Raw genomic sequence first — 18,300 nt, forward strand, 5'->3', positions numbered from 1 at the left:
CGTATGAGAAAAGGATCACGTTACTGTCTTACCAGCTGTCTATTTTTGTTTATGATGATAGTGTGTGTGATAAAAGTAGCTAATGTGTCAGACGGTATGACAGTAAATACGCATTTCACACTGAACGCTGATGGATGATTTCGATGAATATATGCGTATTAACTTCATAAACTTCAATAGGATAGAATAATGTGTGATCATAGCGTTAACTGTACTAAAACAAACATTATTTAAAAGTGTGATATACGCTCACATGACATATGTTTTATATCAACATACATATCTTGACTTCGAAACCACGATCAATGGATCCTGGCATGCCAAAGAAAGGCCGGCCTATGACTGACAGAAAGACAACCACCCTGATAATATGAACATACATACTGGTACAAGGCATCAGTAAGGGGATAGGTTTGAATATCATCAAAACTCTCTGCTTTTCCAACGTCAAAGGAAACAAAAGTATTATTTCTCTCCTTTAAAAATATTTCCATTAGGACATATACATGCTATAAACATCAACGACCGGAAAATGTCACCCTCCATCTGTATGTCCAGCTTCCCCAGCGCAGTCGCGGACATTTCCATACTGGTGTAATCAGGAGTATGCGCTTTTAGCATTACGGACAAAGGGACACAACTCAGCATAGCCTTTAGACGACACATACAATCCCATTTATGTCAGTGTGTGTTCAGTTTCTAGATTGTACCTGTTTTGTGTTTTAATTAACCCTTCACGTACAGATAATTGACACACAGGTAAAATGTATAAACAAATACAGGCCAGGTCAAAGTACACGAGTATGTAGAGGTAATGTTTGGTTATTCCCAGATATGTTATGTCATGTGTGTTCAGTGAGTGAGTGAGTATGGTTTTACGCCGTTTTTAGCAATATTCCAGGAATATCACGGCGGGGGACACCACAAATGGGCTTCACACATTGTACCCATGTCGGGAATCGAACCCGGGTCTTCAGCGTGACGAGCAAACGCTTTAACCACTAGGCTACCCGACCGCCCCTTCATGTGTGTTCAACATGGTGATATAAATATACATTAACAAATAAGATGACATGTGATAAGGTTAGAAATATATACTTTACACATACCTGCTGAGGCTTCAGTTTGTCCGAGACAGTTCGTTGTTCCAGTCGTCGTGTGTGACCGGGTAGCTCAACACGGAAGTAATATACAAGGCCGTGTTTACATGCTTATCGGTCGCTTCAAACTAGTTCAGTAGTGGCTAAATATAGCGGAGTCAATCTCTGGCATATGAATGCATGCTTACTGTTACAAATACGTGAGTGAGTGAGGGAGGGAGGGAGGGAGGAGGGAGGGAGGGAGGGAGCGAGTGAGCTTTAACCCCGCTCAGAAGTGTCTTTTGATTATTTCAGGGACTTTCAATTTGTCAAGCCCCTACGTATTAACAAATTCATGTTTACATGCATATCAGTCGCTTCAAAGTAGTTCAGTAGTATCTAAGTACATTGGAGTCAATCTGTGTCACATAAATGCAGGTTTATTTAGAGTTTTAACGCCGTTTTAGACGGTATCTACATAACATCATGGCATGTCAACTTGTCAAGCCTGAAATAATGCAACCCTTTGACGTTTATTTCTTCCGTGAATCCCACATGCTGACAAACCAAGAAACATAAACTTGGATATCCAATCGGACCCACGATCGTGCAGTCCTGTCACGCCTATGTACTCCTCTGTATACGGTGGTTGGTGACCTGCGCCCTCATCTGTCTAGATACTCAGTGGCGATGTATGGTATATGTGTGTGGCATGACGTCGTTTAGTAATACAAACACAGTTCCGATTGAGTACAGCTCAGTTATTGCGTCAATATAGACGTTCAGTATACTTCTATTTAATCACAGAAAAAATTGCAAAGTTTATGAAAATAGAAATAACTTTTAGTATTAAGTAACACAAACGGATCGAGACTCGTAACATGCTCTGTCAAAGCCACATACAACGTGGGAAACTGCTTCCCTTGGTCACGCCAGAAACCTATGATTGTGGGTTCGAATCCCGGTTCGCCCCGATTATGTTTCTAGGTTTGTCAGCACCATACTCGTGCTCGTGGGTTTCACCGAAGTGGAGTAGTATAGGTAATAGGGGTTCTGGCTCACTTCCACTGGAGCTGGATTCATATACCTATACTGCTACTACAGGGGGAATTTTTTATGTGTAAATGACTATGCGATTCAACGATAGTCATGATTTGTATTAAACGAAATATCAATATTAATTAATAATGAATAAAATTTACTATAGCCCACGAGGATATTGGAAAGGTGTAGGAGCAATAAAAAAAATAGCCACCGCTGCTAAGGTATCTAAAGATGTGGCCAAGGATTGGTTAAAGAAACAAGCGATGTGGCAAATATATTTACCGGCACCGCGTTATATACCGAGGAAGAAGTTTGATATTTCTACGACGAATGAAGTTCATCAGGCTGACCTCTTGTTTCTTCCTCACGATAAGGTAAAACGCAAAACGTATAAATACGCTTTAACAGTAGTGGATGTGGCTAGTCGATACAAAGAGGCTGAGCCATTAACCTCGAAAGATTCAACAGAAGTAGCTAATGCACTGAGTCGCATATATAAACGCGGACCGCTAAAATGGCCTAAGCTATTTCAAGTAGATCCCGGTCGAGAGTTTATGGGATCGGTAACTAAACTTTTAACAAAGCACGATGTCAAAATTGTCCGTGGTGAAAGAGAGGCCCACCGCAGTCAAGCTATCGTCGAAAGATTTAACCGGACTCTAGCGGAACGTTTGTTTGGCTATCAGTATGGGATCGAAATGAAATCCGAGCGATTGAGATCAACCGAATGGGTGACACGATTATCAGCCGTTGTATCAGCGCTGAATAATGAAGTAACGAGATTAATAGGGAAGAAACCATCCGATGCGATTAAAATGAAATCCGTGACTTCCGAATCTTCAGCACCGAGGAGAGGCAAAGAACAAAAACTTCCGGATAGAGTAAGGGTAAGATATTTATACCAGCCCGGTGAACTCGAAGGAGGCCTACGTCGCGCAACCGATCCCATATGGTCCCTTAAGACGTATAACATTAGTCGATTGGTTACGAAAGAAGGAGAGCCTATTCTTTATTATCTTCAAGATGGACCGGGCAGGGCATTTGTACGAGAAGAGTTGTTCATAGTTCCCGACGGTACGGTATTACCACCATAACCATAAGCATAGGTAGTTACACCATCATTATCAATCCATCTCTTTGTATCTAAGGGGGATAATGATGTCTTGTTCATTCTTAATCCATATATCCTATGATCATAACTTCTTAAAGAGTTCATCTCGTGTTTGAACGTTCTACCATTGAATAATGATTCTTTATACTGTTCGTGTTTGATATGCTTTTTTACCACATACTTCTTAACACCCTTAGCTTTTCTTATCTCTCCATTATCGGACTTTTTTATAGAATACATCTTAGGTCTTAATCCTACATACTCCGCTATAGGAGTCCCAGCACATTCATCCTTCATCTTACCTAACACCTTTTTATTTACTACGCTGTGCAGTGGATTATCTTTTGGGTAATCGCTCGTGTCGTACATATCTATTTTTTCTGCCATATCTTTATACACATCCTCGGTTTGTATTTCCATCAACAAAGAATCTGTGTCGGTATATAACACCTCGCATCTATCGCCGTATTGCTTCTTAAGTTCGTTGTAATAAAAGTCATACATTAAGTGTTTTGACAAGTCGAGAATACTCATACCGACGTACACCGGTCTGTTGAATTTTATATTACTCTTCTGCATATGCAACGCGGCTAAGTCGTTATCGAATATCTTGCTTCTGTTAAAAGCCGGACTGGCTATGAGTTTCCTGAGTCTTTCTTCCTCATTAGATCTGACTAATTTAACATCAACACGCTTCCTTAGATTCTCCATAGTTTTACCGAATACCGAGTTATTCATGAGCTTATACAGATTCTTTTCGAAATCGCTGGTGGCTATCTTTCTTAAATCTGTGTTCAACCTTATATAGGGCTCCATCCAAGGGCTTTGATCAAACTTAAGAACTCTGTGTATTTTCTTAAGTTTCATACCTAACGATAGATACAACTGGAGATTTCTGTAGTGAACTATATATTTTGTCTTATCCATCAAATTTGGTACGAGTTTTTCTACGTTAGCTAACCTATTATTACCCATCAATGAACGTTGATATTCCGACATCCAGTCTTTATTAACCATTAATCTTTCGGGAGCTAGCGGATAACTGTTATGGTCTTTATGTAAGGAACTCGGATATTCCAAGTCAACTTCTAGTATGTACCCTTTATTCTAATCATTCACATTGATATTATGGATATCATTCACATTGACCCACTCAAAACCACCCGTGGGTAAAGGTTGACTCATAGCCCATCCGTACAAATTGTTAGCGTCGAGATATAATATATGCGTGTCGGGTTTACTCGGATCGTATCCTTCCACTAATTTATTATTAGCCTTGGAATACCTTTTCGCTGCCATCGATATACCACCTCTTAATCCTTTCTCAATAAACAAGTGCATATCGTAATCTGTGAGTAGTTTTAGTTCTACGCCGGTCTTCTTCAACAATGCATCCCACGATAGTCCGGGACTGGAATAGTACCATGCCGGGTCCAAGCCGTATTGTTTTAAACACGTCTTTCTAAATATCTCGAATATATCGGCGAGTAACAGTACATCGTTTTTTAAGTACAGATCGTGATAATCGCCTAAATTCTTACAACCTAATTTATCCCAGACCGTCAGAGCGTGTTCATAATCGGCATCTGTTATTCTAGATTCCGTTAAGTTACTATAGAATGATTCGAGGGGTGGTAATTCAGTTTCTTCGAATCTAGACCAGTCATCCATATATTCGTAAGGATATACACCTTTTCTCAGCAGCAAATGACGAGTTATCTTATCTGTATATTGATTTGTTATAGCGAAGTCATCGGGATTGTTCGCTTTAGCTAAATTGTCCAGGGAAGATAACAGAAACTGTACGGAGTCTATGAATCTAAGCCCATTACTTTGCTTTATTCTAGATTTCCCATCCTTGTCCCTATAATGTATAGGTTTAGTCAACGAGAACGATATGTATTTTTCCATATTGTTAGGAATGCACGTTAAACCGCCGTCGGTCTTTGAGATAGCTTGCATAATGAGATGTGAATCATATCCTCTAAGGTTATGAAACACAACGGGGATGGGTATTGTTTGAGCATTCATTTTTAGTTTCAAGTTACACTCGTTATGAGCGGCTCCCCGATAATTACCCGTGACGTGACAATGATCTCTTACGGAATCCCCATCCAAGGGTTTATTACAAACGTGACAACTCGTTGACTTCTTGTGGGCCCTCCAATCATCTATCGTCAAACGCATGGGTTTCTTACACGATAATTCTTCCCTGATTATTCTCTCTTCATTTTGTAAATATTCTAGGAACTTTCCAGCTGCATCGGGACCTCTGTAAATCACGGGATTGTTTGTTTTCCCATCATACCTTACAACTATATATCCAAACCCACAAGGAATATGTTCTTGAGTTTTGTACGTAAAACTACTCTCTTGATTATTATGGTTGGTATTTTCTATGGGCTTGATAAGCGCTTCGAAGTCGGCATAAATTACGTACGGTACTGGCATTTGATTACAATAATGTTCAAATTTTAATATATTTTTTCCCTCTTTAGGCATATCGATCCTGATAGCTGTCTGTCCAACACCTCTACAGTCTTCTTTATGCGATTCTAATAGATCTTGTCTGCTGTACCCATGCAGGCATCTTTCGCAGAAATATTTCTTTCCCTTATATTTAGTTTGATCGTATAGCACCCTGTTTAAACTCTTTATCCACGTATAATGATATTTACCATCTTTTTCGATCAGAAATGAATTGATTCTGGGAATATGTTCCGGAGCGGAGCTTATTCTGTGTACAACAATTCCTTTAGAATGTCCGAAAACATTTATAGCTAAATTATTTTGCTTTTCCACCTTATCAATTTGCGATATTGGTGTAGGTTCGTCTATACCATCGAAGTTGAGTCCATCGTTTTGGGGATAGCTAGAAGGTCTATCCGCATTTTTGTCTACGGGGAACAATGCAGATCTTATCATCATTCTTAAACAATCATCGGATTTATTTTTTACGTTAATTATGGCTTTTTTCTTCTTATAATACGGGGGTAAATCTATATAAGATCCACCTTTGAAGGGCATATAATTCGCTATATCTAAATATAAACTATCGATTCTATCCACACCCCAACCCGAACCTCTATTAGTCCAGCGTTCTAAAGTTTCCTGTATCCTCTGAATTGATGTATCTAATGATGCGTTTATAGTATCGGATTCAGTTATAACTTCTTGATTGCTACGGAAATATGGTTCGGTATATTCGACGCTATCGTCTGCGTTACTTTTACTCAATGACATTTTAATCGTCAGCTGGTATTTTATACTTTGTAAATCATCTAATTCCTCGTTAATTTTACTCGATATGATGGGCTTAATATCGTTAACATCCATGTTGGAATTAATATCCATCTTCCAACCTCTTAGATATTTACCAACGCCGGCGGATGTGGGTACAAATATTAATTCTTGTTGTTGTTGATTATCATCATTATTATGTTGAATATCATCAACATCATCATTATCATCATTATCATCATCTAGTAAAGCAATCAATTCAGCTCTTCTCATTCGAGAATAACCTCTCAGCCCACTGTTTCTCGCTCGAACTCTGAGTTCTCTAACAGTCTGGGGTGGTTCCAAACCGAGTAAGGTAATCAATTCAGCTTTTCTCATTCGAGAATATCCACGTAGACCACGTTGCTTTGCCATAGCCTTCAACTCTCTGACAAAAACCATTGTGGTTGAATGGTATATGCAAAATGATTCATTTGTCTAATTGGTTGTTTTCATATATCTAAATACGTATCCTCCCCAACCTATTCCTCTCATTGATGTAATCTCTCTTCCTAGCATAAATAATCTGATTCCTGACCCTATCAGCACCATGTTTCTTACATAAACAATAATGACCTTTGACCCCTATCCCGCATTCAGAACACTTATAGTTTATGTGTCCACGCTTGATGTAATAATTGTGTATACCGCAGTAAACATCAACACAGCGGCGGTTACATAGAGTCGTCTTCCCCATGAGTGTAAACTTGCAGTTATTCATGGTATATACATCTATCACATCATTTGTCTAAATGCAAATCACATCTACACTAGGGAATAGCTGAAAATCAATACTGCGGATAACCCAATAATAACAAATGCGACCTCTCGGTCTTTCTGAGCCTCTGACGGTGTATAAAACTGACTCATTGTTGGTCTAGGTATTGGGTCGAGTTTTTTCCCATAAACGAGGTAGTATTCGTGCATGGCAGATTCGACATCCTTAAACGTTTGAATTGAATGTCCTTCCTTAATCAGTTTTTCATGAATAAAGTCTAATCTATTCATTCTCTGCTGCGTATATTGTAACTGAGCTGCTTGGTATTGTTCTAATGCTTTATTATGTCGTTTACGCTCCTCTTCAACTTCTTTAGCGTTTGATTCCCTCATACTGGAAAATAAATAATTACTCCCCGAAAAAGCTAGAGCATTAACAACAGCTCCACCGACCATCATCGCAATTGATGCCATATAAAATATTCAAATGTTTATATGAATATAAATATTCAAATGTTTAATTACTTCATTATGTCTTCCGGGATAAGTCCTTGTTTGATGAGCATATCCTTCGTTGCCATTGCTAATCCAATATCCAGAATCATCATACCTATATCATATCCATTAAAATCTAGCTTGGGAGGTGTGGCTTTAGTAAGCATTTTAGCCATACGGGCATAGCCAATGGCCAAGCCGGTGACCACCGCTGAATGATACGTCGCGTTTACCAACATTTTACCGTCTGTAACTGGAGTAGTCATGCTTCTTATAGCATTATATGAGGACTAACCTCTAATTGAACTTGTTGTTGCGGCGGGGGTGACGTTTTCTCTTCTCCGGTCTTATAAAAGAACCATACAGCCGCTATACCAGCAACTCCAACTAGTGCCCATGTTTTAATCGGATTTGAATTATTTATTAATTTTGCTTTGCGCGCCAGCCCTCCCTTTCTTCCTGCGGCTATTTTTGGGGGGTTCTTAGTAACTCTAGCTTGTTTTTGTGTTTTCTCATTCACTGGTGGTTCCTCATTCACTTGTGGTTCTGTTTCCGCAATCTGTTGTTGCGTTTCCGCAATCTGTTGTGTTTCCGCAATCTGTTGTGTCTCCATTATTTATTTGAACTTTGTTCTTTATATTATTAAGTGGGCACGTATGTTTAAATTGACAATACCTAGCCGTTATTAAAGCTGTGGTGAGCGGAGCTAAGAACATTCCGAATCTATGATAAAACTCACAGCTCACTGAGCTTATAGCGTGTTCGATGAATGGGTCTTTCTCTAGAGATTCGCATAAATACATGCGATGTTCTGCCGGGATAGGGAGAAACGTACTAGCTACGACTGTGTATAGTTGTAATATAGACGACCCTATAGTTTTAGTCATTGTAGCTCCCAGTCTAGACTCGTAACGCGCGTACAGTTTTTTAATCTCTTCGTCGGTCATGTTATCAATTTTTTCGATGGTATAATTTTCTCCCAAATATTGGGAACATTTTCCACCGGCTACCAAAGCCGCGAGTCTTTCTCTATGTTTATCTGCATGTTGATCAGGATCAGATTCTTTGAGAATTTGTTCGATGAGTTCGTCGCATTCCATAATGTAATACCTAAGGAGATATTTAAGTCTAACATAATATAATATGACGTATCCAATACATCCGGTAATAATGAACTGTTGCGAAAGAATGATGATTTCGAACCACATTTTATGTAATATTAACCGCTAATGTTCAATTTGCTACATTTTGCTATAATTTTGCTACATTTTGCTACATTTTTGCTATAATTTTGCTACATTTTGCTAAGCAATTGCATAAGCAGCTGGTTGATCGGTTTTTAATACGAGTTTACAGTGCTTCGTTGCTGCTAACACTTTTCTGACTTTGTCACGTTCATTCTTGGTATAAATGACATCATTTTCGCGTAAACATTCCTCGAATGAATCTCGATCTTTGCAATGAAACAGCGCTACCCATTTGGTTTGCTCTCTGAGATCTTTCAGGACAGAGTTGTATTTTTGAGTAAGTACCCAAACGCTATGTTGAGTATGCCGACCGGAGAATGCTAAATACGAAAGCATATCTTTCTTTTTTGTTAATTCTTTACTCGCGCTGCAGTCGTCTATTACGAAAAGGGTTGATTCTCCTTTGTATTTTTCGTGACATACTCGAAGACAGTCTTGTAAACGATCGCCCGGATCGACTCTGTGTATTCCGTCGTCATTCATTACCCAATCTCTCGATAAGTACGTTTTATTAACGCTTATAGTCGGGCACAGAATAATAATATGATCGAAAACGTCCCGATAATGACTTTCTAAAATATCTAGAATAAAAGCTGTTTTTCCGCAGCCCGTTTGCCCGCATATGATTGCGCAGTGCGGATCTTTAGGTAAAAGATTATCAATAGATTGCTTGCACGAATCTCCCATTTTGTATATTAAGTTGCGCATCCATAATCACGTACAAATATATGTTTAATTTACCAGCTGATTCCTGGAGCTTCGTTATCTGTATGGTGGCACCCTCGCTAGCATTTTCTATTCTCCTCCCACTGCCGTGTAATTGGTCATCGTCCGCTGTTCGCATGTCGAGCCATAGCGCGTACTTCGAGGTGAGGTATTCACCCATCGATACACTCCCGAGAGACAGATCTTTCACGACCGCGTTAACTTCCGGGGAGCGTTTTATAGAAGGAAGTTTTTTAATCTCTTCCCATTGTTGATGCGATAGCATTCCTTGACTATATAGTTGATTAGGAACGCCCTCGATAGTCAATTCTACTTTCGTAATCTTGGGATTGTAGAACTTCTCGGTATTTCTTTTAAACGCATCGGAGGGGTCCTCGAACAACATTAAAATACCCTTCAACGACCTCGTGGGGACGTTTAGATTGATATTCCACATCGTATCTTTTTTGTCCCACGTGATCTTTCGGTGTCGCAGCACGCGATCGTACAAAATGGCTAAACTTCCCGAATACTGGTTACGAATTTGTCTGGCTAATTCGGGATCCGTTATCATATCGTACTCGAGCGAGATATTGTCAATGGAATAGCTAGCATCTTCAGCAGCTCTGATTACTCTACCGTAGTCGTTAAAAGTGAGTTCGTATTCTAACCTATCTCCTAGGGATGCTTGATAAAATGGCATGTGGGAATCTAGTAATTCAAAGTCTAGGGGAATATAGAATCTGTTACCTAATGCGTCGGCAACGGCCTGATCTTTTACGACAGTACCATCACCACTAGAAGCATCTACGCGCAGTCTCAAAGTGTTCTTATTACAAATACCTTGGTACTGTATTTCCCGCTCTTTATCCGTTCTCCAGAGATCCATGTAACAATAGTATACATCGCTATCGTCGATACTCAAAACCTCATTACCGCTAATTTTAATAGCGATTTTCTTAACGATAGCACGACCTAAGTTCTGAACGGGCTCCCTGTTAACGTCGGTAGAAGTCAAAACAATCGTAAATGCTAGTCGGACAGTTCCCGGAACTAACACATCGTGTGCGCCGAGATTAGGAAAGCGAACCAGAAGCGTTTGATTCTGATCGATGGTACTAGGGTTATTAGTTATAGTTACAGACTGACGAATTGCTTTGACCCCTAATGGATCTCGAAGTCTGCGTTGTGGGTTTAACTTGCGTCCGTATTGCGAAGACATTGTTATATTGAAAACATGTACCCTATGTTTAATATAAAAATGACTGATTTTGATATTAATGACTTAGATCTAAGTACCTTTGGTGACCCAATCGAAGATACTGATGAAACCAGGTTTGGTGACACAAATCTTAATGATGAAATTTTACAATCAACCGTCAATGATTATTACGATGCATTAAAAGATGATAAAAATTATGTTATCCCAATAGGTCGTGAATATTCAAAGTTTGAGATAGATAGTAAAGGAATATTGCGACTGCGTGGCGCTCCGGATATTGATCTTATGCATTCTCGTACTCGTAAGCCCCTAGCCTTGTCTACGATAGCCGCTAAAAAAGGCATCGGCTTTGTTCGTGATGAATTAGGTTTTGTAGACTACCGATGACTTCCCGCGAAGACTACTAAGGCTCTTCAGACTATGAGGAAAGAACTCGTTAATACAGATGATTTGGAAGCAGCCTCGATGGTGGCCTCGGACGGACTCGGAGAAATCTTAGATACCTATTACGATAATTCAACGCATTCGGAGTTCAGTATTAGGGAATTACGAGGTCTTGACAAGGCAATGCAAACTATGCGGGGAGAACTCATCAATAATATAGCCAAGCTATCCGAAATCGACAAGCATATAGCTCAAGAGAAAACAAAACTCGAACAGGCGGGCGATGAATTCAGTAGACGTCGCGTTGCTGAAAGATTGCGTAACTTAGAAGAGGAAAGATTGGCCCGCCTCGAAGCAGCTTCCAGTAATAGAAAGGCACTTCGTTCGCAAATCAGTCGTATTCGAGAAACTATCGATCAAGTCCTCAACGATGACACTACACTGGCCGATAAAATTAAAACATTGTTCAGAGAACAGGGAATAACAATTGCTAGTATTTTAACCGTGTTGGGATTTATTATATCGACTTTGACTCTCTTGTTAACAGGTGGCGGTACAGGTGGAGGCGGATCACCGCCTAACGATAAAAACGGTATAAGAGAGTGGATAAAAAAGCATTTAAAAGCATTAGGTTCAGCACTGGGAAAGTTAGCCGAGAAAGCCGCGGCTGCACTTCCCGGTATAATAGGGAGTGTTGTTTCCTGGCTATTGAATTTATTAGCTAAGACCACCACTTGGCTTAGTCAAAACTTGTTGGGGTTGATCGTAGCAATTGCAGGGCTGTTGTACGTATTCGCTAAGAACTATTTAACCACCAAATCAGTTCGCTAACCAAATCATGAGTAAGCCAACCGAGACTCCACCCACTACAAGCGCTGTTTTTTCATCGATATGTTGTTGATTTTTAGCCGCAATATGCGGTGACACTTGTGCATCAGTAGATGTTTGTGAAACATGTGGTGTTTGTGGTTTGACTATTCCCTTTTCGCCCGTGATCGTTTGAGTTATTAATTCGACGTTCATATCTGAATTTATACCTGGTTTTTGTTGATCGGTAGCGATAACAATTTTATTATTATAGCCTATCACTTGACCGATCTTAAGTTCCATATTACTCGGAGACATGTATAGTCCCGGTGCATAAACAAAGTCCACTTTGGATTGAGCGTACTGTAATGCATCTTGAAAACGCTTTATAGACGATGGTATGTCAACTGGTGAATTAATGGCGTCCTCCACGTTTGCGACAAACTGTTTTTGCGCATCGAGCGCTGTCCCAGAACCGATAATGGACGTTCGTGTTTGAGATTGCGCACCGAGAATTGCCCATACATAAGTTCTTATCGATTCATTAACTCTTACAAATCCTGGTTTAGTAAAATTATTTTCCGTTTTATCATTAAGGAATTCATTCCAAGCGTCTCCGGGTGGTTGCTCAACCTTTTGGATGGTGAAAGCAACACCACCCTTAAAGTTCATACGATCATCTCTCCACTCGTTACTTGAGAGAGCAAAGCTCGGAAGGAGCCGACCCCTTTTCAGTAAATCATCGCTGACTTCTTTAACAGAGTGTGCACCAGCGTATGGAATACCTAGACCATGGTTAACTCCACTCAGACGCCAATCTTTACTCGTAGAAACATTAAATTCATTACAAATACGTTCGAATGCCTTCTTATCGTACTGATTATTTGTGGAATTCCACGCTCGATCCTGCGGTAATGGAGCACTAATTTCTTTAAGTATACGTCTAATCTGATAGTACACGTGAAATGACATAACAGACTTATTCAGTTCAAATCCTGGAGCGTAAAGAGATACGCCACATCCCGTTGTGGCACACCATACGGCAAAGTTTAACTGATTCTGCCAAAATTGCATCGGATTGTGAAACCAATCGTGCACCATTTTATCGCTAGTTGCCGTGACCCTGTATTTTTCAAAGATATCGGGGAATTTAACTAAAAATTCAGCACCAGAGGCAGTTACTATAATCGATTGATTAGTAATGTAAGTTGATTTCATATTTAAGTTATGATATAGTATCATTGTATATTTAATATGTATGTTACACTCCCGGGAATAACAAATGGCCAGTCTATTGAACTGCTTCAAACTATCGATAACTCGGACGGACAACTCGAAGTAGCTCTATGTGATATAACGTATTACCAACGGTGGACCAATATAAGTGCTGCGAGAGGTAATAATAAGATAATATTAACATATGACAATAATAGAATTGATACTATACCTGATGGGTATTACAGCATAAGCTCACTCAATGATGAATTTTTTAAGAATGGATTTTTTAAGAATGAATTTCATAATGGAATTCATATCACACAAAGTGAGGCCACTGGGAGAGTGAAAATCATCAATGATAACGCAGATATAATTATTGATGAGAACTTAGCACACACACTTGGATTGCGGTGGACAACATCATTACCACTCGGCATAACAGTGACTGCAGGCAGCATACCTGATTTAGTTCCCTATAAAGAGTTGTTCATCCATCTTGATCAAATAAGCACGACGGATAATATTCAACTAGAAAGTCCTTCAACTCTACTCAGAAGTGTTCCGGTCAAAGATGTAAAATACAATAGCGGTAGAACGGAATCTTTCTCGTTATTACAATATAAAAAATTAAAGCGGGGTATTATTTCAGACCTCAAAATTTCTGTATTAGATGTAAAACACCAACCTATACATGTAGGATACTTAAGTGTAACACTCCATATTATAAATAATGGTTGATTCCATATTTAAGTTGTGATATAGTATCATTGTATATTTGATATGTATGTTACACTCCTGGGAATAACAAATAGTCAGTCTATTGAACTGCTTCGTACTATCGATAACTCGGATGGACAACTCGAAGTCGCTCTATGTGATGTAACGTATTACCCACGATGGACTAATATAAGTGCTGCGAGAGGTAATAATGAGATAATATTAACACATGAAAGAGATAGAATTATTACTATACCTGATGGGTATTACAGCGTATGCTCACTCAATGATGAATTTTTTAAGCCTTATGGAGCTAGTCTAACACAAAATGAGGCGACTGGGAGACTGAAATTATCCCCTGGAGGAATGGGTGTAATTCCTTACAGGAACTTAAGAATTACAATTGGATTTGCAACCAATTATAATATAATAGTCGATTCATCAAATGAGGGAAATACATTACCCGATTTAGCTCCCTATAAAGAGCTGTGCATCCATCTTGATCAAATCAGTACAACGGATAATATTCAACAAGAAAGTCCTTCAACTTTGCTCAGAAGTGTTCCAGTGAAAAATGAAAAATACAATAGCGGTAGAACGGAATCTTTCTCATCATTACAATATAAAAAATTGAAGCGTGGTATTATTTCAGACCTCAAAATTTCTGTATTAGATGTAAAACATCAACCTGTACATATAGGATACTTAAGTGTAACACTCCATATTAAAAATAATGGTTGATGCATCAGGCCCTGGAACGATAAGACAATGTAATACAATTGCGCTTTCCGATCTCGGAGACACAGAAGGATTCGGTAAACCCGGTACCAATGGTAAGTTATACGCTTTACACTTACACGATAATGTATACAAGCGGAAATAAGTCACATTCACGGGTAATCTGGAAGATTTAAGCGATGTCGACGTTAGTAGACTCCTTAAAACCACTCCGTACAATATTATTTACAACAGTGAGAATAAATGGACTATGGTCGAAGCAAACATCAAGTGGCTACTGAATATCGTCATTACCCCACCTTATGCGATGATGGGTAAGGGACATAATTTAACTAAGATAATGAATAGTGGCATCGTACTCGCGGCCTATATCCCGTCAAAACGAAAAAGTGTGTTAGTCACTCCCCTGCCAGAAAAACCAGGTCATATGTTATATAGTCGTCCGGCAATCCAAAATGTTAGTTTAAATTTGGTTACCGAATTCGATGATATTAAACAGAACTTGAGTGCAATACCTAATATTTCTACGCTTATTATTGAAGTCTTGTTCGGAGATGCACCGGTAGATGCCTTCGAAATATTACCAGGTCTATCGATTAAATGGCTCAAGAAACACGAGCGTCAACGTTGCAGTATTATTCATGTCGGTGCATCACCCGTTACATCCCTCGAGGGGGTTCAAATTATTAAAAGTGGTAGTATTTCCCTTTCTAAGATATTCTTGCCGTATAATATACATTTGATAAGGTTGATGTATACTCTCAAAACATTTAAGCAAGACCAATTAAAGACTATTATATATTCGTAATATACACTATGAGTTTATATCCAGCGCTCGATGAAATGATGGAAACTGTTGATGGATTTCGATTACATCAAATAAGCGACATAAAACATCGAATAGAAAAGGATAGGGAGTTGAGACTTGGATTGTATAAAAAGTATCGCAGAGCCGTGAATGCTCTGGACGGAGTTGACACCGCTCTTGTAGTAGCTGGCATGGGACTCGGTGTAGCCGGTGTCGGTTTACTATCAACTATAATCGCCGCGCCTATCGTGCTCGGCATGGAAATAGCCGCTGGAGTCTCGGGACTGGCAGGAATAGCGATAAAATTCATTTCTCGTAGGTTGCAAAAGAAAGCATTAAAACAAGATAGTATTCGGATACTCGCCGATGCAAAGTTGAACAGCATCGAGGATCATATTTCGACAGCAATGGCCGATTGTAAGATATCCGAGGATGAGTTTCGTTTAGTGCTGTCGGAACTCACCAAATACAATGAAATGAAGCAGGAGATTCGATCAAATTCTCATAAGACCAATGGTATTAGCGAAGACGATAAAAAAAAGTTCATAGAACAAGGGAAGCAACAAGCGCGTCAATTATTCCGTGCCAAAACCAAAGAACTGGTTGGAGATTAAAAATAAATTGCTTACTATCGTGTGATTACATTTAGACAAATGCTTACATAAATATATAATAATGGAAAAAACTATTAAATGGAGAGAATTACCACAAGGTTTTTATTATATCAGTGATGTCAAACCAACCAAATACGGTAATCAATTGTTTCTTATCAATTTACAAAAAGAGTGTAGTTATATAGTCTGGTCTCCTAGTAAAATGAACGAAGAACTTAATAAAAATGTTGAATATCACTTTATAGATAAAAATAATGAAGAATATTTTTATTACCATTTAGACTCATCTAAAGCAATGATTGGACCCAGGTATTGGTGAGCTGGAGCCATGACTATCGTTGAATCGCATAATCATTTTGGCATAAAAAATTCCCCCTGTAGTAGCAGTATAGGTATATGAATCCAGCTCCAGTGGAAGTGAGCCAGAACCCCTATTACCTATACTACTACGTCTGAGATCTGCATCACTTCGGGCTTTCCTCCCACATTAAGCTGACATGCCGTGATATAACTGGAATACTGTTAAAAGCGGCGTTCAACTCAACTCACTCACTCACTCACTCACTCTCTGTGATATAAATAGAAATTATCATTGTCTGACTGTTCAAAGCGCCGTTAAAATCCCTATTTATACATTGTCGATGTATTCCTCATGGAACGGCTATTAGGGAATTTGTATTGGCATTTCACACTGAAACCTCCCCGTTAGCTTCCCCGCAGCTTGGTCCCTGTTATTTAAATATCCTATGTATCTATGAGTTGGGTATATAACAGATACTATACAATGTACATAAACCTACTGGTGACCCGCATAAAAGTGATATAAGATATACAGTTTATATCCTGCCTGCAGTTTCCAGCATGTATATCAACAGACAACAGTATATCAACAGACAAGCTATATTATTATATTTATACATATTTATTATTGGTAGTTTATCACGTATATATCACGTGTATATGTGTGCATGTTTTCTTATATACTGCCTCCAGTTGCCAGCAGTATATCAACAGACACGCTATGTAATCTATGCGTCTGAAGATTGTAACCCAGCTTTATAACAATAACATGTGGCTGATATGTCACTGGGGGACTGTGTGCTGTAGTGTTTGAATTTCACAGGAAGCCACTTGTTATATTACTTCCTGTTCGCAGTCGTAACGCGATCAACCACGACAACCGTCGGTAGAAAAATAACATGAACAAGTGAAGGTTACTGTAAGGAGCTAATCGGTCGGTGTGCATGCATCGTAGTGCTCATAATATTAAGCTCTTTCTATCAGAATGACAAAATATTACCCACTGTTATGAATATATTATAAACAACATTTCACAAGGTTTATAATCACACTGGTGTTATCTGAGAAACATTCAATACATCCTCCATGTGAGATTAAATCACTCCACATTAAATATCTACCTCCATCAGCATGTTATATTTCTTTCCGGGCCGTGAGTTAGCCTCCGCATAAAAGAATCGCCGATGGACGTTGAATGAGTTCACGATCCGCCGTGATAAAGATGCTTGCTGGGTCTGCGCCATCCCATTCCTGTCAAGGTACAGCGTGTAAATCCCTTTCTGGCGGTACCCCTTCTGCCTTTTTGTAACCTATCTACACTGAGATAAAAGCAATTCGCTATAAATACTAGCTTTCACCCTATGATAAAACTAGGATACTGTTCAGAGAGTTAAACCAAGCTCACTCACTCACTCATCCGTCAGACTGAATCAGCCAATGGTCATGTAGTACACCAAACGTCCTCTACAAACAACATTAATGCTCGCTTTGTGTAATACACGTCCCGCATTCACGTTATGTTCCCTCATAGTGTTATACTTACAGTACACAGGTCTTGTCATGGTCAGTCTGGACTGTTGTCACCGTGGATTATCACGTACTACTCCAGTGTAGTGACATCACACCAGTATAGCTACTGTGTATAATGCTTACAGTGTACAGGTCTTGTCATGGTGAGTCTGGACTGTTGTCACCGTGGATTATCATGTACTACTCCAGTGTAGTGACATCACACCAGTATATCTACTGTGTATAATAGTTACAGTATACAGGCCTTGTCATGGGGACTCTGGACTGTTGTCACCGTGGATTATC

Source organism: Haliotis cracherodii, unplaced genomic scaffold, assembly GCF_022045235.1.
Source record: "Haliotis cracherodii isolate W230 unplaced genomic scaffold, xgHalCrac1.p SCAF_12, whole genome shotgun sequence".
In the NCBI taxonomy this organism is placed as follows: domain Eukaryota; kingdom Metazoa; phylum Mollusca; class Gastropoda; order Lepetellida; family Haliotidae; genus Haliotis; species Haliotis cracherodii.